Raw genomic sequence first — 17,500 nt, 5'->3', positions numbered from 1 at the left:
AAGGCCATCAGAGCGATATTGGATTAATGCGGGCTCATAAACGCACCTGAGAAGTGAAAATTGGTACCTTGCACGCAGGATGCAAGAAATGCTTGAGTGTTAACCATCATCGGTACCAAGTACCTAGGTTATATCGAGTGCGTAGATGGAAGTCGGTACCAAAGGGAAACCTTCCTAGGCTAGGTGCACGCAAGTGAGTATGGATCGATCAGTAGAAAGATGGGAAGCCCAAGGAAACCTTCCTAGGCTAGGTGCACGCAAGTGAGTATGGATCGATCAGTAGAAAGATGGGAAGCCATAGGAAACCTTCCTAGGCTAGGTGCACGCAAGTGAGTATGGATCGATCAGTAGAAAGATGGGAAGCCATAGGAAACCTTCCTAGGCTAGGTGCACGCAAGTGAGTATGGATCGATCAGTAGAAAGATGGGAAGCCCAAGGAAACCTTCCTAGGCTAGGTGCACGCAAGTGAGTATGGATCGATCAGTAGAAAGATGGGAAGCCCAAGGAAACCTTCCTAGGCTAGGTGCACGCAAGTGAGTATGGATCGATCAGTAGAAAGATGGGAAGCCCAAGGAAACCTTCCTAGGCTAGGTGCACGCAAGTGAGTATGGATCGATCAGTAGAAAGATGGGAAGCCATAGGAAACCTTCCTAGGCTAGGTGCACGCAAGTGAGTATGGATCGATCAGTAGAAAGATGGGAAGCCATAGGAAACCTTCCTAGGCTAGGTGCACGCAAGTGAGTATGGATCGATCAGTAGAAAGATGGGAAGCCCAAGGAAACCTTCCTAGGCTAGGTGCACGCAAGTGAGTATGGATCGATCAGTAGAAAGATGGGAAGCCCAAGGAAACCTTCCTAGGCTAGGTGCACGCAAGTGAGTATGGATCGATCAGTAGAAAGATGGGAAGCCCAAGGAAACCTTCCTAGGCTAGGTGCACGCAAGTGAGTATGGATCGATCAGTAGAAAGATGGGAAGCCATAGGAAACCTTCCTAGGCTAGGTGCACGCAAGTGAGTATGGATCGATCAGTAGAAAGATGGGAAGCCATAGGAAACCTTCCTAGGCTAGGTGCACGCAAGTGAGTATGGATCGATCAGTAGAAAGATGGGAAGCCCAAGGAAACCTTCCTAGGCTAGGTGCACGCAAGTGAGTATGGATCGATCAGTAGAAAGATGGGAAGCCCAAGGAAACCTTCCTAGGCTAGGTGCACGCAAGTGAGTATGGATCGATCAGTAGAAAGATGGGAAGCCATAGGAAACCTTCCTAGGCTAGGTGCACGCAAGTGAGTATGGATCGATCAGTAGAAAGATGGGAAGCCATAGGAAACCTTCCTAGGCTAGGTGCACGCAAGTGAGTATGGATCGATCAGTAGAAAGATGGGAAGCCCAAGGAAACCTTCCTAGGCTAGGTGCACGCAAGTGAGTATGGATCGATCAGTAGAAAGATGGGAAGCCATAGGAAACCTTCCTAGGCTAGGTGCACGCAAGTGAGTATGGATCGATCAGTAGAAAGATGGGAAGCCCAAGGAAACCTTCCTAGGCTAGGTGCACGCAAGTGAGTATGGATCGATCAGTAGAAAGATGGGAAGCCATAGGAAACCTTCCTAGGCTAGGTGCACGCAAGTGAGTATGGATCGATCAGTAGAAAGATGGGAAGCCCAAGGAAACCTTCCTAGGCTAGGTGCACGCAAGTGAGTATGGATCGATCAGTAGAAAGATGGGAAGCCATAGGAAACCTTCCTAGGCTAGGTGCACGCAAGTGAGTATGGATCGATCAGTAGAAAGATGGGAAGCCATAGGAAACCTTCCTAGGCTAGGTGCACGCAAGTGAGTATGGATCGATCAGTAGAAAGATGGGAAGCCCAAGGAAACCTTCCTAGGCTAGGTGCACGCAAGTGAGTATGGATCGATCAGTAGAAAGTGGGAAGCCCAGTACCAAATGCCCTAGTGAAGACCGTAAACGAATATCATGAACCGAGAAGGAGCACCAAATGCCCTAGTGAAGACCGTAAACGAATATCATGAACCGATAAGGAGCACCAAATGCCCTAGTGAAGACCGTAAACGAATATCATGAACCGATAAGGAGCACCAAATGCCCTAGTGAAGACCGTAAACGAATATCATGAACCGATAAGGAGCACCAAATGCCCTAGTGAAGACCGTAAACGAATATCATGAACCGATAAGGAGCACCAAATGCCCTAGTGAAGACCGTAAACGAATATCATGAACCGATAAGGAGCACCAAATGCCCTAGTGAAGACCGTAAACGAATATCATGAACCGATAAGGAGCACCAAATGCCCTAGTGAAGACCGTAAACGAATATCATGAACCGAGAAGTAGCAACGAATGCCTGAAAATGTACCAAGTCCTCGGTATAGAGTAACGAGAGTTAACCGCCGTGATGTATGCAATGTGGGCAGCCATTGCATGGGTTCTGGACTTGGTTCGCGAATAACTTTTTTGCTAGACATCGGACAAAGTTGACGTGGAAGAACGAAATGTAGCATTTGATGCCACCTATCCAAAACTTTTTCAAGATTGAAGATCCGATCGATACAGCCTGAGTTATAGGCAAAAGTTGGTTCAAAATTGAGCATTTTTAATGGTGAAAAATCGGTAATCCTCGAATAGCTCCTGTTGGAAGCATCGGACCACATGGTCGTGGAGGAACATATTGTAGCGTGCGGTGTCAAGTATCGACACCCAAAACCGCATGTCCGATGGACGGAAAATGACCAAGTTATAGTGAAAACTTGGTTGCACCAAATTCCCGAAGAAGTGCAACGAGAAGGTGAATGCGATGGTTGTTCGTCGAATAGCTCCGGCCACAGACATGGTAGCGATTAGTGGTGCATGGAAGAAATCTAGCCACAAGTGCCATCTACCCATGGCCAGAAGAAAGTGTGGCCATATCTTGGATACCGGCGGAGCTATGGGGCAAATATGGGCCAAAAATGGTGCAAGTTGGACCAAAAATCCGACCAAGTGCGCGAGGCGCTTTCGTGAATAGCTCCGGCCACAGACATGGTAGCGATTAGTGGTGCATGGAAGAAATCTAGCCACAAGTGCCATCTACCCATGGCCAGAAGAAAGTGTGGCCATATCTTGGATACCAGCGGAGCTATGGGGCAAATATGGGCCAAAAATGGTGCAAGTTGGACCAAAAATCCGAAAAAGTACCTAGGTAAATGCGATGGTTGTTCGTCGAATAGCTCCGGCCAGAGACATGGTAGCGATTAGTGGTGCATGGAAGAAATCTAGCCACAAGTGCCATCTACCCATGGCCAGAACAAAGTGTGGCCATATCTTGGATACCGGCGGAGCTATGGGGCAAATACGGGCCAACAATGGTGCCAGGTGGACCAAAAATCCGACCAAGTGCGCGAGGCGCTTTCGTGAATAGCTCCGGCCACAGACATGGTAGCGATTAGTGGTGCATGGAAGAAATCTAGCCACAAGTGCCATCTACCCATGGCCAGAAGAAAGTGTGGCCATATCTTGGATACCGGCGGAGCTATGGGGCAAATATGGGCCAAAAATGGTGCAAGTTGGACCAAAAATCCGAAAAAGTACCTAGGTAAATGCGATGGTTGTTCGTCGAATAGCTCCGGCCACAGACATGGTAGCGATTAGTGGTGCATGGAAGAAATCTAGCCACAAGTGCCATCTACCCATGGCCAGAAGAAAGTGTGGCCATATCTTGGATACCGGCGGAGCTATGGGGCAAATATGGGCCAAAAATGGTGCAAGTTGGACCAAAAATCCGACCAAGTGCGCGAGGCGCTTTCGTGAATAGCTCCGGCCACAGACATGGTAGCGATTAGTGGTGCATGGAAGAAATCTAGCCACAAGTGCCATCTACCCATGGCCAGAAGAAAGTGTGGCGCTATCTTGGATACCGGCGGAGCTATGGGGCAAATATGGGCCAAAAATGGTGAAGTTGGACCAAAAATCCGACCAAGTGCGCGAGGCGCTTTCGTGAATAGCTCCGGCCACAGACATGGTAGCGATTAGTGGTGCATGGAAGAAATCTAGCCACAAGTGCCATCTAGCCATGGCCAGAAGAAAGTGTGGCCATATCTTGGATACCGGCGGAGCTATGGGGCAAATATGGGCCAAAAATGGTGCAAGTTGGACCAAAAATCCGAAAAAGTACCTAGGTAAATGCGATGGTTGTTCGTCGAATAGCTCCGGCCACAGACATGGTAGCGATTAGTGGTGCATGGAAGAAATCTAGCCACAAGTGCCATCTACCCATGGCCAGAAGAAAGTGTGGCCATATCTTGGATACCGGCGGAGCTATGGGGCAAATATGGGCCAAAAATGGTGCAAGTTGGACCAAAAATCCGACCAAGTGCGCGAGGCGCTTTCGTGAATAGCTCCGGCCACAGACATGGTAGCGATTAGTGGTGCATGGAAGAAATCTAGCCACAAGTGCCATCTACCCATGGCCAGAAGAAAGTGTGGCCATATCTTGGATACCGGCGGAGCTATGGGGCAAATATGGGCCAAAAATGGTGCAAGTTGGACCAAAAATCCGAAAAAGTACCTAGGTAAATGCGATGGTTGTTCGTCGAATAGCTCCGGCCAGAGACATGGTAGCGATTAGTGGTGCATGGAAGAAATCTAGCCACAAGTGCCATCTACCCATGGCCAGAACAAAGTGTGGCCATATCTTGGATACCGGCGGAGCTATGGGGCAAATACGGGCCAACAATGGTGCCAGGTGGACCAAAAATCCGACCAAGTGCGCGAGGCGCTTTCGTGAATAGCTCCGGCCACAGACATGGTAGCGATTAGTGGTGCATGGAAGAAATCTAGCCACAAGTGCCATCTACCCATGGCCAGAAGAAAGTGTGGCCATATCTTGGATACCGGCGGAGCTATGGGGCAAATATGGGCCAAAAATGGTGCAAGTTGGACCAAAAATCCGAAAAAGTACCTAGGTAAATGCGATGGTTGTTCGTCGAATAGCTCCGGCCACAGACATGGTAGCGATTAGTGGTGCATGGAAGAAATCTAGCCACAAGTGCCATCTACCCATGGCCAGAAGAAAGTGTGGCCATATCTTGGATACCGGCGGAGCTATGGGGCAAATATGGGCCAAAAATGGTGCAAGTTGGACCAAAAATCCGACCAAGTGCGCGAGGCGCTTTCGTGAATAGCTCCGGCCACAGACATGGTAGCGATTAGTGGTGCATGGAAGAAATCTAGCCACAAGTGCCATCTACCCATGGCCAGAAGAAAGTGTGGCGCTATCTTGGATACCGGCGGAGCTATGGGGCAAATATGGGCCAAAAATGGTGAAGTTGGACCAAAAATCCGACCAAGTGCGCGAGGCGCTTTCGTGAATAGCTCCGGCCACAGACATGGTAGCGATTAGTGGTGCATGGAAGAAATCTAGCCACAAGTGCCATCTAGCCATGGCCAGAAGAAAGTGTGGCCATATCTTGGATACCGGCGGAGCTATGGGGCAAATATGGGCCAAAAATGGTGCAAGTTGGACCAAAAATCCGAAAAAGTACCTAGGTAAATGCGATGGTTGTTCGTCGAATAGCTCCGGCCACAGACATGGTAGCGATTAGTGGTGCATGGAAGAAATCTAGCCACAAGTGCCATCTACCCATGGCCAGAAGAAAGTGTGGCCATATCTTGGATACCGGCGGAGCTATGGGGCAAATATGGGCCAAAAATGGTGCAAGTTGGACCAAAAATCCGAAAAAGTACCTAGGTAAATGCGATGGTTGTTCGTCGAATAGCTCCGGCCACAGACATGGTAGCGATTAGTGGTGCATGGAAGAAATCTAGCCACAAGTGCCATCTACCCATGGCCAGAAGAAAGTGTGGCGCTATCTTGGATACCGGCGGAGCTATGGGGCAAATATGGGCCAAAAATGGTGCCAGGTGGACCAAAAATCCGACCAAGTGCGCAAGGCGCTTTCGTGAATAGCTCCGGCCACAGACATGGTAGCGATTAGTGGTGCATGGAAGAAATCTAGCCACAAGTGCCATCTACCCATGGCCAGAAGAAAGTGTGGCCATATCTTGGATACCGGCGGAGCTATGGGGCAAATATGGGCCAAAAATGGGTAAAATTGTACGGTCCAAAGCCAAGGGTAAATTTTTTTATTCCTCTAATAACTTCTAGCACAGACATTGAATCGGTTGGTGATGTATGGATGAAATGTAGCAAACAGTTGGAACTACCCATAAAATCTTAAAGATTGACGATCCAATGTATAGAACCGGAGTAATGTGCGATACTTGGTGAAAAATCGAGTGAAAAATTAGCTATAAACTGTTTTTGGCCCATAACTCGAATACTAGACATCGGAAGGGGGGGTCGTAGAACGATTTTTTGTTGCCCTATCGATTCCCTATCGAACGAGCAAAAGTTGTTTTTTTTGACCAAAAAGGACCCCTACTCTAGTAAAATTGGCCTGATTTTACTAGTCCCCGGTACCCGTACAGGCAAAATGAGCAAAATGCTCAAGTATGAATGGTTTTTGGCCCATAACTCGAATACTAGACGTCGCAGGGGGGTGTCATGGAACAATTTTTGGTAGCCCTTGAAATTATCTATCGAATGACATATACTTGATTTTTGGCCAAAAAGTTCCCTAGACTAGTAAAAATCGCATCATTTTACTAGAGTCGGGTACCCTGGACGAAAAACCGCTATAATTGCGGTTTTTGGCTAATAACTCGAATACTAGACGTCGCAGGGGGGTGTCGTGGAACAATTTTTGGTAGCCCTTGAAATTATCTATCGAATGACATATACTTGATTTTTGGCCAAAAAGTTCCCTAGACTAGTAAAAATCGCATCATTTTACTAGAGTCGGGTACCCTGGACGAAAAACCGCTATAATTGCGGTTTTTTGGCTAATAACTCGAATACTAGACGTCGGAGGGGGGTGTCGTGGAACAATTTTTGGTAGCCCTTGAAATTATCTATCGAATGACATATACTTGATTTTTGGCCAAAAAGTTCCCTAGACTAGTAAAAATCGCATCATTTTACTAGAGTCGGGTACCCTGGACGAAAAACCGCTTAAGTTGCGGTTTTTGGCTAATAACTCGAATACTAGACGTCGCAGGGGGGTGTCGTGGAACAATTTTTGGTAGCCCTTGAAATTATCTATCGAATGACATATACTTGATTTTTTGACCAAAAAGTTCCTAGACTAGTAAAAATCGCATCATTTTACTAGAGTCGGGTACCCTGTACGAAAAACCGCTATAGTTGCGGTTTTTGGCCAATAACTCGAATACTAGACGTCGGAGGGGGGTGCCGTAGAACAATTTTTTGTAGCCCTTGAAATTACCTTTCGAATGATATATAGTGGTTTTTTGGTCAAACAGTGACCCCGAGACTAGTAACCCTCCATACACAAAACCGCCTAAAAAGTTTTGGTTTTGCAAAATTTTGAAAAGTGCGTCAAAAAAATTTTTTCAAAAAGTACCAAATCGTGATCAGAACTCACTATAGACCATAAAAAGTGAAATCCGATGGTCATTTGCAACACTTGGTCAATCGAGAAAAATTTCACTTTTTTACTAGAGTCGGGTACCCTGAACGAAAAATCGCTCAAGTGATGGTTTTTGGCCAATAACTCGAATACTAGACGTCGGAGGGGGGTGCCGTAGAACAATTTTTTGTAGCCCTTGAAATTACCTTTCGAATGATATATAGTGGTTTTTTGGTCAAACAGTGACCCCGAGACTAGTAACCCTCCATACACAAAACCGCCTACAAAAACTTTGTTTTGAAAAATTTTGAAAAGTTCAAAAAAATTTTTTTTTCAAAAACTACTAAAACGTGATAAGAACTTACTATAGACCATAAAAAGTGATATCCGATGATAATTTGCAAAAGTTGGTAACTAGTAAAAAATTTCACTTTTTTACTAGAGTCGGTGCAACGAGAAAAAAAAAGTCCGTGATGGAGAAAAATGGCACGTTTTCCACGCCTGTACGCTTTCGTTTACTATATAGGGGGTAGGTGAGCCAGAAGCATGATTTTGACTGAGTATGTATCTTTATGAATTGGACCCTTCTAAATCGATTGAGACTACCCCCAGGACGATCGGACGACTGCTTCTGGCTCAAAATGTGGTTTTTAGATTTTGATCGTCAATTATGCGAGAAAAAATCGATTAGAAGTAAAGATACGAAATGCTTGGTCTAAGTTGGGAAACGACTTCGGATATTTGTTGGACGTTGTCGTAGAAGGTCCGAGGACCAAGGAAAAGTGATTTCCAAGTGGATTTATGCACTATTAGTCGATGGTAAGATGTGAAATTAGTAGAACTTACCATACAGTTTGCGAAGTTGAAGCAATCGGTTGGTGAATATGGTACTGTCTGTCCAATTTGGTGGTTCGGAATGAGTGAAACGATGTTGATGATGGATAGACGTTCCGATTGCCCCCGATCGGGGAACATATAGTGGTCTTTAAGGTCCAAGTACCTATGTTTTGGTAAGCAGAACTGAGAGTTAAAGGATGAAAGTCGGCCATTCCTAATATCATCCTATCGGTGGTTCGCGAGTTGTTTGAGGACCGGAGCAGCTCGCGATGAAACGGTCCTAGGGTATTGGTTATCCATCCAAGGAAGAGTAAATGCGATCCTAGATGTGTGTCGTTGGCCGTTCTACCGGTATCGCCTATCGATGAGATATCGACGGGCATGCCTTACTCGAAAGTTGAATTCTAGGATCGATGGTCAAACAGACCTATGAGCGATAAACCAAACTGAACACGTATTGATGTCGGCTTTTCCTATCATTTGATGCCGCAGGTTGTTTAGGGACCGGAGCAACTTGCGGCCGAGACGGTCCCCGGGGGTTTCTTTCTCCAAGGAGTGGAAACTATTAAGCAAGAGTTGTAGCAAGATACGATCCTCTGATGTGTCGTTGGCCGTTCATGCGGTATCGCCTGTCGATGAGATATCGATGGGCATGCCTTACTCTACCGACCTTCTAATTGAGAGTATTAATCAGGGATCGATGGTCAAACAAGACCAATGAGCGATAAACCAAACTGAACACGTATTGATGTCGGCTTTTCCTATCATTTGATGCCGCAGGTTGTTTAGGGACCGGAGCAGCTTGCGGCCGAGACGGTCCCCGGGGGTTTCTTTCTCCAAGGAGAAGAAACGATTAAGCAAAAGTTGTAGCAAGATACGATCCTCTGATGTGTCGTTGGCCGTTCAAGCGGTATCGCCTGTCGATGAGATATCGATGGGCATGCCTTACTCTCCCGACTGGATTACTGAGAGTTTAATCAGGGATCGATGGTCAAACAGACCAATGAGCGATAAACCAAACTGAACACATATTGATGTCGGCATTTCCTATCATTTGTCGCAGGTTGTTTAGGGACCGGAGCAGCTTGCGACCGAGACGGTCCCCGGGGGTTTCTTTCTCTAAGGAGTGGAAACGATTAAGCAAAAGTCGTAGCAATAATCGATCACCTGATGTGTCGTTGGCCGTTCTTGCGGTATCGCCTGTCGATGAGATATCGATGGGCATGCCTTACTCTCCTGACTGTTTAATTGAGAGTTATAATCAGGGATCGATGGTCAAAAAGACCTATGAGCGATAAACCAAACTGAACACGTATTGATGTCGGCATTTCCTATCATTTGTCGCAGGTTGTTTGGGGACCGGAGCAGCTTGCGACCGAGACGGTCCCTTCCCGAAAGATGGTGAACCGAGTCGTCTGGCGTAAAAACCGGACGACTCGAAAGGGCTTGACCCTTTCAAGTGAGCGATAATCACGCTCTACGCTCAGTATGACAGCTGCAAGGCAATCACTCGCTAAGTTCAGAGCTAATACATGCAACACGCCGGCATTGTTTCCACCGACGCATGGATTCAAGACTGGTGCACTTATTAGTTAAACCGTTCGCCTGCGGGTGTTTCGAGTTCAAGTCTGGATGAGGATTGTTCTTGCTGGTAATAGCTTGAGCCCCTGAATAAGGGGCCGAAGCGTACATCTTGAGACCATGTACAACATATTACCAAATCGGCACCATGGGTTCGGGTGCAAGTGATGTAACCGTGAAAGATGTTGAGCAGCCCAACATCGGTTTACACACGCATAATAGGAAGGCAGCGCTGTCGACTGGTCAGTCGTGTAAGAAGTGTGCATTATCGATCACAAATATATTGGTGATCTGTAGGTTGCGCATACACCATGCCCGGTGTAAAGTGCCGTGGTCCCCCCCGGGGGGCTGCATCAAACCGTTCGCCACGCGAACTACCCAATGGAACGAACTCGATGCATTTAATAAGAAGAAGAGATGATAATGAAACACGGTCGATTTAAGAGTTGAAAACGTTGAAATGCCTATAAGCAAGTCTTAAGTTGGTGGTGACCGTTACGCCCCAACAAATTGGTGCCTTACCCTACACCAAAGAGCCATTCAACATGGTTCAAGTGAGCGATAATCACATTCTACGCTCAGTTCGACAGCTGCAAGGCAATCACTCGCTAAGTTCAGAGCTAATACATGCAACATGCCGGCATTGTTTCCACCGACGCATGGATTCAAGACTGGTGCACTTATTAGTTAAACCGTTCGCCTCCGGGTGTTTCGAGTTCAAGTCTGGATGAGGATTGTTCTTGCTGGTAATAGCTTGAGCCCCTGAATAAGGGGCCGAAGCGTACATCTTGAGTAAATGTACAACATATTACCAAATCGGCACCGTGGGTTCTGGTGCAAGTGATGTAACCGTGAAAGATGTTGAGCAGCCCAACATCGGTTTACACACGCATAATAGGAAGGCAGCGCTGTCGACTGGTCAGTCGTGTAAGAAGTGTGCATTATCGATCTCCAATATATGAGCTCAGTATGACAGCCCAATTGGTAATCCTCGGGACCTCCAGAAAGGAAGCTGGATGAGGATTACCAAATCGAAAGTTGATAAGTGTAGTGGTACCACTTAGTCAACTTGTATCCCGAAAGATGGTGAACCGAGTCGTCTGGCGTAAAAACCGGACGACTCGAAAGGGCTTGACCCTTTCAAGTGAGCGATAATCACGCTCTACGCTCAGTTCGACAGCTGCAAGGCAATCACTCGCTATGTTCAGAGCTAATACATGCAACATGCCGGCATTGTTTCCACCGACGCATGGATTCAAGACTGGTGCACTTATTAGTTAAACCGTTCGCCTCCGGGTGACTCGAGTTCAAGTCTGGATGAGGATTGTTCTTGCTGGTAATAGCTTGAGCCCCTGAATAAGGGGTCGAAGCGTACATCTTGAGACCATGTACAACATATTACCAAATCGGCACCATGGGTTCGGGTGCAAGTGATGTAACCGTGAAAGATGTTGAGCAGCCCAACATCGGTTTACACACGCATAATAGGAAGGCAGCGCTGTCGACTGGTCAGTCGTGTAAGAAGTGTGCATTATCGATCACAAATATATTGGTGATCTGTAGGTTGCGCATACACCATGCCCGGTGTAAAGTGCCGTGGTCCCCCCCGGGGGGCTGCATCAAACCGTTCGCCACGCGAACTACCCAATGGAACGAACTCTATGCATTTAATAAGAAGAAGAGATGATAATGAAACACGGTCGATTTAAGAGTTGAAAACGTTGAAATACCTATAAGCAAGTCTTAAGTTGGTGGTGACCGTTACGCCCCAACAAATTGGTGCCTTACCCTACACCAAAGAGCCATTCAACATGGTTCAAGTGAGCGATAATCACGCTCTACGCTCAGTATGACAGCTGCAAGGCAATCACTCGCTAAGTTCAGAGCTAATACATGCAACACGCCGGCATTGTTTCCACCGACGCATGGATTCAAGACTGGTGCACTTATTAGTTAAACCGTTCGCCTCCGGGTGTTTCGAGTTCAAGTCTGGATGAGGATTGTTCTTGCTGGTAATAGCTTGAGCCCCTGAATAAGGGGCCGAAGCGTACATCTTGAGAGTAAATGTACAACATATTACCAAATCGGCACCGTGGGTTCTGGTGCAAGTGATGTAACCATGAAAGATGTTGAGCAGCCCAACATCGGTTTACACACGCATAAGGGGTTTATTGTTATCTGTAGGTTGCGCATACACCATACCCGGTGTAAAGTGCCGTGGTCCCCCAGGGGGCTGCATCAAAACGTTCGCCATGCGAACTACCCAATGGAACGAACTCGATGTATTGAAAGAGATGAACAATTAATAGCGAGAATAGGGGCCCGGAAGCAATTCCGCGGCCCTACGGTCGATTCAAGAGTTGAAACGTTGTACAATCGTGGATAGCACCTAGTGCTAATATGGTGAGAGATAATGTGTGAGGAAATTTAGTTTCCTAAAGTTTAGTTAGTGGTTTCCGTTGTGCCCTAACAAACTTAAAGTTGGTGGTGACCGTTACACCCCAACAAATTGGTGCCTTACCCAACACCAAAGAGCCATTCCATATGGTTCTAGAGAGAGAGAGTTGTGTGGAAATTTATTTCCCACTAAGCGAGTGTGTGTCTGTAGTGGAACGAATTCTGGTTGATCCTACCAGTAATATACGCTTGTCTCAAAGGTTAAGCCATGCATGTCTAAGTACAAACATAAATGAATGTGAAACCGCATAAGGCTCAGTATAACAGCTATAATTCACAAGATCATCCTACCACTAGTTACTTGGATAACTGTGGAAAATCCAGAGCTAATACATGCAACATGCCGGGACTGTTGCCCTCGCGGGTAGCTGAACTGGTGCACTTATTAGTTAAACCAATCGCCTCCGGGCGGCTTGAGTTGAAGTCTGGATAAGGACGCAGATCGTATGGTCGCTTGTCGACTGACGACAGATCTTTCAAATGTCTGCCCTATCAACTATTGATGGTAGTGTAGAGGACTACCATGGTTGCGACGGGTAACGGGGAATCAGGGTTCGATTCCGGAGAGGGAGCCTGAGAAATGGCTACCACATCCAAGGAAGGCAGCAGGCGCGTAAATTACCCAATCCCAGTACGGGGAGGTAGTGACGAGAAATAACAATATGGACCTCTCTAACGATGGTCCATAATTGGAATGAGTTGAGTATAAATCCTTCAACAAGGATCAAGTGGAGGGCAAGTCTGGTGCCAGCAGCCGCGGTAATTCCAGCTCCACTAGCGTATATTAAAGTTGTTGCGGTTAAAACGTTCGAAGTTGATTGCCCGTCCAGACACGTGACCGCCACGGGCGCCCGGTTACACGCCGGGGCCGTTCGTGCGCGCGCTCACGGCTGCGACTCACAATGGTGTACTTGGGCGTTACTCTGTGAACGAGTACCGTGCTACCGGTTAACTCCGGCACGGGCTCCTCATGGTGCTCAAGATACTCACATTTACCTTGAACAAATTAGAGTGCTCAAAGCAGGCTAAGACAAAGCGTCCGGCCCCCCCGTGGGGTTGGCGTTGGCCGAGAATAATCTTGCATGGAATAATGGAATATGACCTCGGTTTATACGATTTCGTTGGTTTGTCAGAAACCTAGAGGTAATGATTAACAGAAGTAGTTGGGGGCATTGGTATTACGGCGCGAGAGGTGAAATTCGTAGACCGTCGTAGGACCAACTGAAGCGAAAGCGTTTGCCATGGATGCTTTCTTTAATCAAGAACGAAAGTTAGAGGATCGAAGGCGATTAGATACCGCCCTAGTTCTAACCGTAAACGATGCCAATTAGCAATTGGGAGACGCTACCCCTATTCGGTGCTCTCAGTCGCTTCCGGGAAACCAAAATCGGGTTCCGGGGGAAGTATGGTTGCAAAGTTGAAACTTAAAGGAATTGACGGAAGGGCACCACAAGAAGTGGAGCTTGCGGCTTAATTTGACTCAACACGGGAAAATTTACCAGGTCCAAACTTATCGAGGTAAGACAGATTGATAGCTCTTTCTCAAATTTAAGGGTAGTGGTGCATGGCCGTTCTTAGTTCGTGGAATGATTTGTCTGGTTAATTCCGATAACGAACGTGACTCAAACATGCTAACTAGAACGCTGTCAGCAGTGCGCCTCCGGGCGCACCTGACGTTACAGCCGGGCGGCGCCTTCACGGGCGGTCGTCGGCTACGTTTGCCCTGCTTAGCGGGACAACTTGTGTTTAGCAAGCTGAGAATGAGCGATAACAGGTCCGTGATGCCCTTAGATGTTCTGGGCTGCACGCGTGCTACAATGTGGGTCGCAGCGTGTTCTCGCCAATAGGCGCCCCCATTCCGAGAGGAACGGGAAATCACTAAAATGCCCATCTAGTCGGGATTGGGGACTGCAACGGTCCCCATGAACCTGGAATTTCTAGTAAGCACTAGTCATTAGCTAGTGCTGATTACGTCCCTGCCCTTTGTACACACCGCCCGTCGCTACTACCGATGGATTATTTAGTGAGGTTTCTGGAGGCTTACCTTCCGCGGTTCCTTCGTGAGCTGCAGCTGGCATGGCTGAAGTTGACCGAACTTGATGATTTAGAGGAAGTAAAAGTCGTAACAAGGTTTCCGTAGGTGAACCTGCGGAAGGATCATTACTGATGATCGTCCGCGAGTGACCAACCATGGGCTGCCTTCGGTGTAGCTCGGTCGCTCGCTTGCTATGTGTCAGAATTTGTTGAAAGCCAACTCGTTCGTTGTACACTTTGATGGGTGACCATCACTGTGTCTCCGTGCCGAGCTAGATCTCCCCTAGCCGTAAGGCACTTGAACGCCCCTTCGACGACGAGTTGCATGTGTGTGGTATGTGTCAGAATCTGGTGAAGCTTTCTGCATGTGATGTGCCTTGTGTGGATCCGTGGCCATTGCATTGTGTCTGGTGCTTAGATACCCAGACACTTAGAACGCTTGCGCGGAAAGCAAACTCGATCGTTGTACACTTTGATGGGTGACCATCACTGTGTCTCCGTGCCGTGCTAGATCCCCCCTAGCCGTAAGGCACTTTGAACGCCCCTTCGACGACGAGTTACAAGAGTGTGGTATGTGTCAGAATCTGGTGAAGCTTTCTGCATGTGATGTGCCTTGTGTGGATCCGTGGCCATTGCATTGTGTCTGGTGTGTAGGTACCCAGACACTTAGAACGCTTGCACGGAAAGCAAACTCGATCGTTGTACACTTTGATGGGCAACCATCACTGTGTCTCCGTGCCGTGCTAGATCTCCCCTAGCCGTAAGGCACTTTGAACGCCCCTTCGACGACGAGTTACAAGAGTGTGGTATGTGTCATAATCTGGTGAAGCTTTCTGCATGTGATGTGCCTTGTGTGGATCCGTGGCCATTGCATTGTGTCTGGTGTGTAGGTACCCAGACACTTAAGCAAACTCGATCGTTGTACACTGTGATGGGCGAGCATCACTGTGTCTCCGTGCCGTGTAAGAGCTCCCCTGGCCATCAGGCACTTGAAAGGTCCTTCGACGACGAGTTACAATAGTGGTGTGTTAGATACGTCAGGTGATGGTATCTACTGTTGTGCAATACGTATCCGGCCACGGCACGGAACGAACGGGAACTGTGGTGCAGACATACAAAGAGTTAAGCCTATTAGTCATTAACTCTAAGGACGGGGCCATGGGGCGGTACGCAAAGGATACGGATGAGCGAGTATGCAGGCCCAATACTCAATAGCTCGATCCGATCCAAGCACATGAGTTGACTGCGGCGCCAGGTTAACCAATGTGCTAGATTCTATTTGGCCAGTAGAATCTTGTGTCTTATGCGATTTGATACCAAGACACCAGAACGAAAGTTAGTTGAAGAGTTATTAAACTCTTATGAAGTATGGTTGTGCAATCACAACTTATGACTTTAACCTATAAAGTGGATATGGACTTGCAATTATAACATGGAATCTCTACACACCCCATGAGCTCGATCCAATCCACGCACACGAGTTGCCTGAGTAGCGACAGGTATACCGATGTGCAATACGTATCCGGCCACGGCACGGAACGAACGGGAACTGTGGTGCAGACATACAAAGAGTTAAGCCTACTAGTCATTAACTCTAAGGACGGGGCCATGGGGCGGTACGCAAAGGATACGGATGAGCGAGTATGCAGGCCCAATACTCAATAGCTCGATCCGATCCAAGCACATGAGTTGACTGCGGCGCCAGGTTAACCAATGTGCTAGATTCTATTTGGCCAGTAGAATCTTGTGTCTTACGCGATTTGATACCAAGACACCAGAACGAAAGTTAGTTGAAGAGTGATTAAACTCTTATGAAGAATGGTTGTGCAATCACAACTTATGACTTTAACCTATAAAGTGGATATGGACTATCAATTATAACATGGGGCACACACCATGTTCTCGATCCAATCCACGCACACGAGTTGCCTGAGTAGCGACAGGTATACCGATGTGCAATACGTATCCGGCCATAGGCACGGAACGAACAGGAACTGTGGTGCAGACATACAAGGGCCATGGGGCGGTACGCAAAGGATACGGATGAGCGAGTATGCAGGCCCAATACTCAATAGCTCGATCCGATCCAAGCACATGAGTTGACTGCGGCGCCAGGTTAACCGATGTGCTAAGAGAGTTGTTCCTGGGCCTTCAAAGTGACTTCAAAACTATCTTAGCGAATGGTGGCCATGGGCGTAGACATGAGCCACAAGTCACAAGGCCTGGGACTATTGGGTAATAAAGACAACTTAGTCAGAAAGTTAGTCTTTGGACGTACCACCGGGATTGTGTTACATTGGGAACCTTACTATAAAACCCTAGGCAGGGGATCACTCGGCTCATGGATCGATGAAGACCGCAGCTAAATGCGCGTCACAATGTGAACTGCAGGACACATGAACACCGATAAGTTGAACGCATATTGCGCGTCGGACGATTAAACCCGGCCGATGCACACATTCTTGAGTGCCTATCAATTCCTTGATATACAACAAACCAAACTTCAGGGTGGAGCGTGCCACAATAGAACACTATGGCGAGCAGCCCGTCTAGTGTCGTGGGGGAAACACGCTTCCACACTGTGCATAATGGCGTGCTCGGGACCTTTGTTGGGACCGCAGGGCGCTGAAAGTAAAGGGGTGAACCGCATAAATCGCACGCACGTAAACGCGCACACACACAAATAGAGTGAGACGTATCGTAGGATACCGCTAAGAGTACGTTGTGAAACATGGGGAAATTCAATCGAAAACCTCTTTGATGTCCAAGAATTCGTTGACCGTATCCGTCGTAATACTGGATCAACGTGCTTGGGGGAAAACGTCAAAGGGTTTTATAATAGTGGTGCATGATTAACCCATCGATGCCCGAGGGGAACATGTTGTCCAATACAATAGTGGTGCAGTTGGCTCGACATGCTCGGGGGGAGACATCGTGGGTCCAAGTCGACCAAGTCGACCGAGAGTTGTTGTTGAGAGATCGAATCAAAACGATGCCGAGCGGAACTCGTTGTCCTTATTGGAGTGATATTCGGACAACGTGCTCGGGGGGGCCATCGTTGATTCAAAAATGACCGTAAATTGCCCAATCCGTGTGTGTGTGTGTGTGAAGT

General features: G+C 47.6%; 1 long non-coding RNA gene and 1 other non-coding gene across 2 annotated transcripts in view; one reads left to right on the top strand and one right to left on the bottom strand.

Moving 5' to 3' along the window:
* LOC125773861 (uncharacterized) overlaps positions 1-17,500 on the bottom strand; it is a 70,488-nt gene that overhangs the window by 20,541 nt on the left and 32,447 nt on the right. The gene's annotated exons all lie outside the window — the stretch shown is intronic.
* On the top strand, positions 16,703-16,860 carry LOC125773874 (5.8S ribosomal RNA). The gene has a single exon (XR_007420434.1). It is a non-coding gene; the product is annotated as a 5.8S ribosomal RNA (ribosomal RNA).

This window comes from Anopheles funestus (assembly GCF_943734845.2).
Source record: "Anopheles funestus chromosome X unlocalized genomic scaffold, idAnoFuneDA-416_04 X_unloc_59, whole genome shotgun sequence".
Lineage (NCBI taxonomy): Eukaryota > Metazoa > Arthropoda > Insecta > Diptera > Culicidae > Anopheles > Anopheles funestus.
The sequence above is the reverse complement of the archived record's forward strand: the minus strand, read 5'-3'. Positions and strand labels throughout refer to the sequence as shown.